General features: G+C 46.1%; 1 protein-coding gene across 1 annotated transcript in view; it reads right to left on the bottom strand.

The window, feature by feature from the left end:
• nav2a (neuron navigator 2a) overlaps nt 1-12,379 on the bottom strand; it is a 100,164-nt gene that overhangs the window by 20,295 nt on the left and 67,490 nt on the right. The gene's annotated exons all lie outside the window — the stretch shown is intronic.

The following is a 12,379-nucleotide window of genomic DNA, read 5'->3' as shown; positions in this document are numbered from 1 at the left end:
CGGCCACAACAGAGCGGCGGAGCAGAAGCAAAGGGGATTTCCTGTGTTTGAGGGGCGACTCCTGGTCCTCGCACTGCAGCTGGATCATATAAGCCCAAAGTCTCTCGTCTCTGTCCACACAGACAGACGGAAGAGGGGAGGCTTTGGACTGTCTCTCTCTGACTTAAAGCCCCCGGGGTTGAGGGGGGACACGGCTGACAGGCAAAGGCCCGTGTACAGTGTGCAGACGCAACGTCAGGGCCCTGCTCCTCGTACCTGCTTAAGCGAGTATCGCCGGATAATTTTCACGATAAGATTACGTAAATCGGGCTTTTCCGGTTCCACGAAGCAAGTTTGGCAAAATCACCCTCGCAACACATCCAAAAACTTGAGGCTAAATTAAGTTAGCTGGATAAACTGGCAGCTCCCTTCCTCAGAGATCCCGTTGATGAAGGAGCGATATTAGTTCGATTAACGTTTCACAGGGAGAGAGTTCTTCGAGATCGCCAAGATCCGTTATTACGTCACGATGATTTCCCATACGAGCGCTAGCGACTCCGCCCACGAGGAATCATTTACTGACAAGACTTCATCGAGCCGTCAGATCTCTCTCTGGCACAAACGAGGCAGATTGTGTCAATCGAAAAGGCTTCCGCAGCATCAATGACAACATTACAACATCAAATGACATTGCTATACAAACAATCACATGTCTTTGACAAGAAGGGGTCATGGACCTTGCAATTGCCTGCTGGAGGCGAATGATCTACTGTACAATAATCATGCATCGTACAATCCCCTCATAACAAATGTTGAGGCTCCGTCCACGACTCCAGAATATTGTAGAAGATGGTTACGGTTGCGTTGTTAGATTTTGCCATGATTACGGTTCGGACTTCCTCCGATGCGTTGTGATCATCTCCTGCTCGCCAGCGGAGAAAAAAGAGGCTCTTCCTCTGAGTTTATTTTGCCTTTGTGCTGTTAGAAAATCACGGATTCCGTGATCGCCGCTTCCCCCTTTTGAAGTCCGACGGGCACGCGTAATTATCCCGAATACTGAAGTCTGGTTCCAATTAACGAGATAGTTTGAGGGCGGATCAGCCTTTGAGAAACCGAGATCGCCTGACTTCAATCATCGGGTTAATTTAAGCTGGATAGAGGGTTTATGAAAGGAGCTTGACATCAGTTGAAAGGTTTTCACACAAGCGCCTTATACCTGACATTTGGTACCAATATTCCATGACACTTCTTCGACGCCGTACTTTGAGGGATATTAATATGTCTCTCTGCACAACCCTGTTATTTATCTAACCATAAAACAAGGAATCCCCCACAACCGCACGTGTTCAACGCCGAAACTCAACCATCTCTCTAGTTCTGCAACTTGCGGATTACCTCCTGGACAAGACCGAACAATCGCCCCGCTCCCATCGGGCACGCGCTGCGAATACCAACACGGCGTGTCTTGCGTTTGGCGCCGACTCCCAGCAAGGAAATATAACAATTCAAACATTCATTCGAGAAGTGATGCCAAGCGATGAAAATACCGAAGGCGACGTCTTCAGACAGGCATATAAATTCATTAGGCTACAGCAGCGGGAACGTGTAGCAACAAAATGACACGCGGGATAAGATTACGGCAGCAGATGTTTTTTCCCCAAGCAGGTACTGGAATGCCGTTGAGTTTAACTCTTCCACAGAGAAATGCTGATTATTTCTCACGTCAGCATCTGCACCGGCAGCTGCTCTTTGGCTTCACATTAATGCGTTGCAGTGTTTGAAGGTTTATTAATAAATGCAAGCTCTTGACTATTTAGATCTGACGTATGATATGAGACGTGACTTAATTACCTGCACCAAATTGAATTTTTGAAATTTATTTATTTCATTCTCATAAGATGTTTAATATCCACAGCAGAAACAACATTCGCGAAATGTGGTAAATAAACATTAACATCTATGGGGAAAAAAAAAAAACACTAAAATCTGACGACATTTAGGGTTCGAGGATCAGCACAATTTAATCTGTTGTGTTAAAAAGACAAAAGTCAGGATGTAATGGCCTCAGTGTGAGGGGGAAGGAGGCAGTGAAGGGGCCGCTGGGACGCGCCACATTCCAGGCCGGAGCCATCGGACCGCGGGGTACGAAAATGACACAGCTGTCCCAGCGCCGACGAGAAATGACAGGACATCACCCTCAGGAATGCGTGCGTCTCTCTGGATCACTCTCTCTGTCTCTATCCCATGTCTGGCCCCATTGTCTCCCGTGTTTGGGGAAACGGTCTCTATCTGCACTCGGAGAGAATTATTCACAGCACTTGGATCCCTCTGGCTGCCTGTGTTTCCTCCGACTCATCTCTCTCTCTTTCGCGCTCTGTTTGACGTGGAAACACAAACTCCCTCAGATTTAAACGACTGACCCGGAACCTCGGTAAAAAACTCTCCGCGTGTGCGACGCGCATCGGCGGACGCAGGCACGCGACCCCGCCAGGCCGGCATCGTGCAGCCAAAACGTTAAAAACTACCGGGACCAGCGTGTGAAATGCCTCACGTGTGTGTGCGGACCCACTTAAACACACAGCACACAAACCAGCGTATTGTCGCCTCAGCGCCAGAATGAAACACAAAGCTGTAACTTCTGCCTCTTCACCTGCGGTCTGACAAACGGGTTCGTGGGATCCCTCGGGGGGGAAATGACAACATTTTACGAGTTACGTTGAGGTGCATTTACAATATGAAAGCAATCTCTCTCCGGAATCTGTGGGTTGTTTTTAATGCTCATGAACCTTTATTTTTAAGCGTCTCCAGATAACAGATGGTGGTTCCATTTTGAGGAAAGAAAACATTTTCTGGAGTGAACATCGAGCTACTTGTTTTCTTTTCCCCTCGTTGCCCCTTTGCTCTTAGTTGCTTCTCCATCTGAATTAAATGTCAAGTAAAAAAAAGAAGTAATACAAAAATATCGGAAACGAAAAACAGTGCAATGGTTACTGACAGCGTGGACAATTAAAGTTAATCCTTTCGACCCCAAACCCCAAAATAAACTCTTGTAGAGATCCCAAAGTTTTCAAAGATACCAAATATGTCAGGCTGAATTATGGGAAATGTGTTTAAAATATTCCACTCTGTGTAAACTTAATTTAGCATAAATGAGCTGGAAAAAGCTGACACAGAAAATTGAAACGATGATGTCAGATCGTCTTATTTCTAGGATTTGCCCAACCTTAGAGCTACTGAAGGTGACACAGAAATGGGGAAAACTGTGATAAAGGGTGAAAACCCCCAAAGAAAATGAATGATTTGGGCTCACAGGACACACAAATCCAACCCACATGACGGCCTGCAGATACACTATCAAGGGACCGTGATTAAAACCTCGCTCCCTGTCTTGCATGCAGACTTTTGTCCTCGAGCTTTTCCCGCAGCTGAAACGTGGATAATCAACTTCATCCGGTGACTCTAGAGCTGCGGCCCGCACGGAGAACACCAGTCAGGGGAGGAACGGAGGATTCAGACTTACTCCACGACCCACTCGCTGCAGACGAGTTCAAAGTCCAACGTGCTCCGCTCCCTCCGTCGACCGGCTCCTCCCGGAGGCCTGGACCCGGACCGCCGCGTTCCCCTTCGAGAAACCTCTTGGGCCGGCTGAGGCTCGTGAGACGTTCCCGTCGGAAAACGTCGTCAAGCTTTGTTTCTCAAGTTCTACATCGCATGAAGTAATGCCGCAACTAAACTGGACAGAAACAGGCTCAACACACACGCGCCTAAACAAACAGTGAGAGGACACAGAGAGCACAAAGCTCAAGAGAGAGCTGTGGATGTCGCAAAGTTTGACTCCAAAAAGATAATGATTGAAGGATGTGAGGGGATTAAAAACATTAACAGTGTGATAATGATGCATATATGATACACATTACACCCTATTCAGTGTGTGTGTGTGTGTGTGTGTGTTTCCTGGGGCGAGGCAGGTGTTCTTGTTAAAAGCCCAGAGGAGGGCATGCTGGTTTGCTGATACGGTATCCACGGCAACCGAAACATAATTTCTCTAAGGAGCGCGTCTCATTTTCTCTCTCCTCACAACAACCCGTAGTTTTCATCGATTCTTTTATCCTTTTCTCTCTCCCCGTAAACAAAGATGCTCAAACACGGCCGTTGCCGGCTGCTCCCCACAAGCGGATTTCTTCTAAATGTGTAACACGATAAACCAAAATATAAAATATCAATCAATCAATATCAAAACAAGACCGCTCCTTTTATGACCATTTCATCCGATAGTTACTGAAGCAGCTTGCTGACTGTTTGTTGTAGTTTTTGCAGCTCAGTTTCTAATGGTCCATTATGTTGAAAATTAACTCAAAAGACTGATTATTTTTATTTTTTTAACATGGACTTCTCGACCAAAATGAATAAGATGGAGTGTTTTTTCTGCGTCGGTGGAGGAGCGCTCTGCAGCAGCTGGGGTATGTGAGCATGTGTGGGAGCATCACGTTAACTTGAGAACATATTTGACCTCATATCTTGAATCAAACTGCTACAGATTGCAGGTCAGACTGCCCCAGCGCACCCCCCCAACGCCTCGCTGGTCTGGCTTTATTACATACACATACACACACACACACACACACACACATGCACGCACCAGTGGAACACAGCAGAACTCGGCTTTCAGTATGAACATGTCTGGGAGGCATTTACAGTATTTAGTATTCTAGGAGAGTCAGAGGCTGTGTGAGAGTCTCCATATCTGAGGAATAATATTTGGTTGCGTGAAGTGTGTTATGAGTATAAGTGCATGTGTGTGTGTGTCTCTGTGTGTGTGTGTGTGTGTGTGTGTGCAGGTGCAGAAGATAAGGGGAGAACACACAAAGGATAGGTGTGGCTGTTGTTGTTATCTTAGACCCAATGCTCACCTCTCAGTAAATGTGAGGTTATATAATGTAAGGAGACATATTTACAATTTGTTTCCTCCTTTTTAAAGACCATATCTGGTGGTGCATTGCATCACTTTGTGTCAACATTAATCACAGACGGAACATTTTTAGCCCCAGTCAGACTGCAGTTCATTTTAAGTTTGAGAAGCTTTCTGACGCTCCTCTAATAAAATCAGTAAATGTGAGGTTATATAATGTAAGGAGACATATTTACAATTTGTTTCCTCCTTTTTAAAGACCATATCTGGTGGTGCATTGCATCACTTTGTGTCAACATTAATCACAGACGGAACATTTTTAGCCCCAGTCAGACTGCAGTTCATTTTAAGTTTGAGAAGCTTTCTGACGCTCCTCTAATAAAATAAAAAAAAGGAATGTGACCGATCCCATTTCGCAGCACGCTCTCAGTTTCCTGGTGATATCACGGTGTGCGGCGGGAGCCACGTTTCTGGCTGAAACACAAGTTCAACACAGCCAGTGAGCAAAATAGATGGACGTCTACTCTCCTGACAAGTGAAACCTGAGGCACAGCCCTGCCACAAATCATGACGTGGATGTCGGTCCTGTGTGACTGAGCCATTACCACAAAGCCATCAAGCAGTGTCACTTCACGACTAATTACTCCATTTTCTGATATAAAGAAGACAATGAATCCAAACTCTCAGATTGTGAAGTTTACAAAGACCACAAATATCTGAGGAAATAATCATGAAACGACTCCAAAATGGCATTTTTTTCCCTGCAAACTGCACTATCTGACAACCACAGATGGTTTAGCTTGGATCATCATTTTTCCTTGGTGCCACCCGTCTCGGTAACCCAACACCGACTCACCCTGCTGCCCTCTGCCGCCATTAGCCAAGCGCTCATCGAGAGTGGAGCCGAGGGCCCAGCGCGCAGTCTGGGGACCCGCGCGCGGCGGGGTCAGTGTCGGAGGAGCCCTGAGCCGGCAGCTGTGAGCAGCACTGACAGGTTGATGTCGTCTCCGAGGGTGCGACAACTGCGGGGAGCTTCGGAGGGGCAGAAGTGCAAAACGAAGCCGTGTTCCCCGAGTGTGCAATTATCGTACGATAAAGACTCCCGGCTCTTTGGGGGAACGAGATCGCCGGCTCGTGAAAAGACGACGGGAGCGATCGTTATTACGGCGCAGAGTCTCACCGGAGGCGAACCACAACACTCGACTGCTTTAAAAGCAGGGGAGCAGGTAGAGGTGGGGTTACGCAGAGACAGACAGGTGAAGCGCCAGGTGAAGAACCTCTTCCCTACGCTACCCGAGGCCAACGGGGAAGCCGCTCAAGTCCCGACAGGAGCGGGAACGACTCGGGGAGAGCAGGTGGGCTTCTAGTGTGCGTGTGCGTATGAAAAGTACGACGTGTTGTAAACAGTGGCAGTGCGTCCATAGAGGGCGCTAGGGCGCCGCCCCTCTTAAAATTTTGAGATGAAAAAAAATAAGAAGAAGAAGAAAAAAAATCATCCTGTCAAAAAACATTGTATGCCAAATCATTTAAATAGTAAATATACCGTGTTGACGCGCTAAATGTGTGTGGGAGACCGTCAGCCTGTCAACAACCACTTAAGTTAATGTGAAAAAATATAATATATCGCCACTCATTATCACGGAGAGAAGCCCCGCCCCATTTTCGGGACACCGGCCCAATGTGTGTGTGCGGGAGCAGCAAACATTTCAGTCGTTTCAGTAAGGACGGCTTCTCATTGGCGGATGAAACGTGAATCTTGGGGCACAAAAATGTGCGCTCATTGGCCAATGACATCGTTTTATTATTTCACGTGACTGGACTATTCGGCAGATCAGAGACCGGCGTTCCCTCAGCCAGAGAGCTCCACGGAGCTACAGAGCAGGTTGCTAACGGAGTTGGTCAGCTGGAGGCTCAGTGAGTAATGCGCTGTTTAGTTTCCCCTGTCTGTTGTTCCAAAGGGACTGAAACTCTCTGGACTACAACGGGGGGAGGGATCTAAAGAGCTGCAGACAAGTGTAAAGCACGAATCTTGCTGCAGTTATCTAGCTAACTGCATGGAGCTAACTCGCTAACAGCATGAAGCTAACCCTGTTTGCAGAGCAGAGCAGCAGAACTGGCATCGAAAACACAACAAAGAAGTTCTGAAAAACAGACACATTCCCTCAAGAATAATGGAAACAGGCTGGTTACAGACATGATTGACTTTAACCAGAGAGTTATTGAGAAGTTTGACCACTTTAAAGAGAGGAGGCTACTTTTCTTTACAGTAGTGGGTCTACTCTGTCACCCAATGTAACATGTGATCTCTTTCTGACTCTATTCTGCTCTGAACCTCTTTCATGTGAGGGTGAAACTCTTTTATTTTGCAAACCTCTGAAACCCAACCCAATGTTCCTTAAAGCTGCTCTGAACCTCTCATGCCCAAAGTTACAGTGTGTTGATAGTTGTTATTGGACAGTGTTGAGCACGGTGTGTTCTTTAAATAAAGCTTTGTTTTTTACAATATTCTACTCAAAACCTCTTTTCTTCTCATTGTTGAGTGATATTTAAACTGTGCCCCCCCCCCCAAAAAAATATTTCACCAGCCGCCACTGGTTGTAAACAACGGCGAGCTCTGTTGCAGGAGCGATTAAAACCCACCGCAGAGAAACTGGAAACCAACGAAGATCTTCGAAGTGCCAATGATGGAAAATGACATGTATTTAATGTGTTGTATTATAGAATAAAGGTACGCCATTGTAACTCGCACATTGTACCAAGTTCCTCCACCAATCAAATCAAGGTAAACTAGAACGGGCACTGGGTAGAGTGCATACCTTCACATATCACAAGATTGGGCATTGAATTATAAACATTTTGCCATTAGTTGCATGCCAATTGGATAAAAAGAAGATTTTGACCTTTTCATGACCTTGACCTTGACCTTTGACCTGATCGATCCCAAAATATAATCAAATGGTCCCCGGATAATAACCAATCATCCCAGCAAATTTAATGCGATCCAAGAAGATGTTGACCTTTTCATGACCTTGACCTGATCGATCCCAAAATCTAATCAAATGGTCCCCGGATAATAACCAATCATCCCACCAAATTTAATGCGATCCAAGAAGATGTTGACCTTTTCATGACCTTGACATTGACCTGATCGATCCCAAAATATAATCAAATGGTCCCCGGATAATAACCAATCATCCCAGCAAATTTAATGCGATCCAAGAAGATGTTGACCTTTTCATGACCTTGACATTGACCTGATCGATCCCAAAATATAATCAAATGGTCCCCGGATAATAACCAATCATCCCACCAAATTTCATGCGATTCGGTTTAATACTTTTTTAGTTATGCGAGGAACACGCATACAAATAAATACACGGCGATCAAAACACAACCTTCCGCATTTTCAATGCGAAGGTAACAATACACCTGTAATATTTTGATGACCGTAACTTATAAAGTTAAGTTACGTAACGTTAAGCAGCAACGAGCTTGCTAACGTTACATTATAGCATCATAATTTAGCACGATTCGCGCTAGCCTTAACGTTACATTATACTACACGGATTTCTTAAGTTACAGTTGTAGAACAAGATTACGGCTGTAGTGTTGACATTTGCGTTGTTGTTGGAAGTTGTGTGGCTTGTTCAAAATGATGGACGTGTGCTCGGGTACGCCGACGATCGTCTCCGTCGGACACGGTTTCAAACGCCACTTCCTCCCCTGAGCTTCGGCACAGGTCTCTGCTGCTCGACCCTTTCTCAAAAAATGTTGGATTCAAATGATCTGCCTCGAGACTTTGGAGGGAAGGTCGATGAGTAAAGGAAGAAAGAATTTGAGTTTCAGGTGCCGAACGAATGCACGACAGATCACAAAAAAGGATTGTACAACGCTGGAAAGTGACCACAGTGGAATTACACAATTCACATCGCAAAGTCGTCTTCCTGGAGTGTGTGTTTACCTGTCTCTGATTGGCCGATGCAGCAGCTTGCCGAAAAAGCTCAACCAGATTACTTGTAATCATTTTTGTTTGCCGGCGGATCGTTGAAATGAATGAGGCGGATGGGTTTCTATACGCCGTGCTAATGGACTTAAAAGACTTACGTTTAAAGGCTTTGCGCCACGAAGGCAAGGAAGGCATGGAAAGACAGCGGCAACTCAAATAACTTTATAACAGGTATTCAATCTTTAATTAAAAGATAATGAGAAGGACAATGACAGGCCTTGAGAGTGTGTTACAGCTGTCTCACTCCTAGGTGGAAGGTGTATCTGTTGAACACGAGTGCTGAGTGCTTGTGCGTGTCACGAGGCCGTCATATGATTTGGTCTATGCCAAAGTGTATTAAGACCATTGTAGGTTAAAACTAAATAAATAACAACGCCGGGGGAAGGAGGGTAATGTCCCCAGAAAAAAATTATAGAATATTGGCGATTAAAGTTGTATATTTACTCTCTGACATTCTCTGATCTTTAAGTGGAAAAATATACATGTACAACAAAAAACATAAACCTTGGTAACGCCAGCCACCGTAAACATCTAGTTGGACCTAAAGTCGTGTATTTATGATCAGGGGGCGAATATTCAAGTTTTTTTTCTTCTTTTATATTCGATTGTTTTATCTCACAAATGTTTTAAATGTACCACTTCAAACTTCCCGGAATACGCCCCCCTCCCCCGGCTTCGTATTCCTGCATGGATGTATTTGTTTTACCTCCAATGGCCCTAATATGATAAAAAATCTTCAAAGCTGCATATTGACCAAATCAAATAAAGACGGTTTCCTGTAATTGATTATCTTACTTGTCCTTTTCATGCCGCACACATGAACAGCAGCCAATCTTCCAACTTCTTCTCAAAGAGCTCCGATCCCGCCACTACCGGCTGTACCGGCAAGAAGAATATAGAGTCGGGAAAACAATTCGCTCACATGTGTAAAATATGAGTCGGCTCCTCGGGAAATGCCCTCTTCTCTTCTTTGTGTCATGTTCTTATTTGGAAAAGACAAATGATATCTTTAACGCCTCAGCAAAACGGGAGCGGCGGGGTGGGGGGCTCGCTCTAAAACTCACCGCTACAGCGGTTTCACGACACAGAGACGTCTCCTTTGTCTGCTGTAACAAAGAGAATAAAAATCACGAGACAAACGGTTATAGATTACTTCCTGTTTCTCTGGCCCCAGAGATAAATTAGAGGGGTAAGCACGCACACATACGCTCACACACACACATACGCTCACACACACACACACACACACACACACACACACACACACACACACACACACACACACACACACACACACACACACACACACACACACACACACACACACACACACACACACACACACACACACACACACAGTTCCTCGCCACGAGAGCCGCTGCCTGTTTACTCTGCTTTACGTAGATTCGACAGTTGGTCAAACTAGTTCCTTCACTTCGCTAATCAGATTCAGCCGTCACATCAGTCACCGACTCAGCTGATGCGATGATAAGCACGCTAAGTGGTTTGTTCCTGTTATCTCATCGCTGCGTTATTTTCATCTTATTTTATTGACACCCTTCCTGCTCCTCATGAGAGCCGGTTCGGTCTGATCTGGAGGCTTCAGCCGGTTCAGGAACAGCTCCCGTCTGTGAACCTCGACCCTTTGAAGCACGCGACCTCCTGGTCCCGGGGGGGTCGAGAGGTTTTTTGCCCCTGTGCCGCAGTGACATCCAACACCTTTCCCCCCCCACCCCCACTTCCCCAGCAGCTCCAAGGCTGCATCCCAAGCCAAAGGACATTAAAAACGAAAAACGGCATTTCTACTTAAGCAGGTTTACAGATGAGTCGCACACGCCCAGCGAGCAAATACAGACCACACACACACACACTGTGGACAACTTCCACCGTGACACTCGTGCGTAGAGAAAGCTGCTCGCCCTCCTCCACCTGCACACCTCTTACCCCTCCTCCCCCACATCTCATGTGTTAAATTAGTCTCATCTTTTACAACAGTCACCGTTCTTTACCCTGCAGCTGCCCCGCCTTCCACTTGTTATGCTCATGAGTATGATCTGCTGCTTCCACCTCTCCTAATTAATCCCAAACAAAAAGCAGCGAGCACATTTGTCAGACATTCCTTCTGGGGGGAGGGGCATCACCTCGTCCCCTCTTGATTTTTAGAACTCTTACATTTCCCCCGTCTCTAATCTCACGGAGGAAATAATGGAGCCGACTGAAGATCATGAAAAGCTGACATGGGAAGTTTCCCGGTCCATTAAACTTCACAGACAAACTTGAAAGCACAAAATCAAACAAAACAACCGAAAAAGAAATCCCCCTAACTTTTATCATTTAATTGCTTTGCAGTTGCTTCAACTCGCCACAGTCTCTAATCAAGACCAGCAGGAGGGAAATGAAAGGTGAGAGGGCAGACAGAGGCCGTCCAAGAGGAACAACAGTTACACTCGATGTTATTTTGCTAATAACTTTTCCTCGGCCTTCGATGGAAATCGTCGTTAGGTCGAGGAAGGAGGAAGGGAATCCAGCGACAGCAAGGACTCCAGTCCACAACACAATCACACCTCCGAAGATGTCCAATCTGTCCATCGTGTACAACTTAACAGCGACTGTGAACGCTCTTGAGGTCCGAACGACGCGGCGCTTTAGACTGTTGCTGCAAGAAAATGTGGGACGGCATTTTCTACTTTCTTCCCGTAAAGGATCGTCCAGTGCGAAGGAAAGAAGCATTGAAGCAGCTTTCCTTCGCATTATTAGACTTCAACCAGCTCTTATAGGGCAGTAAACCCCACCGACGGGCTGGGGCAGTCTAATGGGAGTGTAAAAGGAACCAAGAGGACAAAAGGTCAAAAGTCTGAAGGACAGGAAATTAGCCACACCTGAGGATTAAGGGCAAAGGCTGCTCGTAGCACTTAGGACGACTCCTAGACACACAAGGATGTGAAGTCAAGACTGATGAGAGATTACAAAGCTTCTGTTTTTAAATGTCAAATGGAGCCAGCCAAAAAGCCCAAAGAGCTGGTATATTTGGTTCATTTAATGGCATCTGGATATCAATTGAGAAGACGAGTCATTCCTTTGTCTCACCCAGTCCAGTCCCCCCCCCTCCCTACTCTCATGCACCATGGTGGGGCCCTGATTGGCCTTCATCCATTTCCGTCTGTCAATTAGCCAGGGACCAAATCTCTCTCTCCGTCTCTGTGACAGGACAAAGGCTGCGGCACCGCATCCCATCACTCACGCTGACACGGGGACGCGCCGGAGAGTCCCGCAGACACTCCAACACTCAATCTTTTCACTCGCTACACGCTGTGGCCAATATGTGCCGTAAACACCTGAGAAAATGTGTCTCCGCTGCGATTTTCCAGCATTTGGAGTCAGTTGGCGCTCCAGCAGTGTGGCGTACTGCACAAAGCACAGAAACATCGCGTACTTTGTAAAGGCGCAATGTGCAATATCACTCTGAACTAAAGAGATACATGTTG

Source organism: Pseudoliparis swirei, chromosome 4 (assembly GCF_029220125.1).
Source record: "Pseudoliparis swirei isolate HS2019 ecotype Mariana Trench chromosome 4, NWPU_hadal_v1, whole genome shotgun sequence".
Classification (NCBI taxonomy): Eukaryota; Metazoa; Chordata; class Actinopteri; order Perciformes; family Liparidae; genus Pseudoliparis; species Pseudoliparis swirei.
Note: the sequence above shows the minus strand (reverse complement) of the source record. Positions and strands in the feature narration are given on the sequence as shown.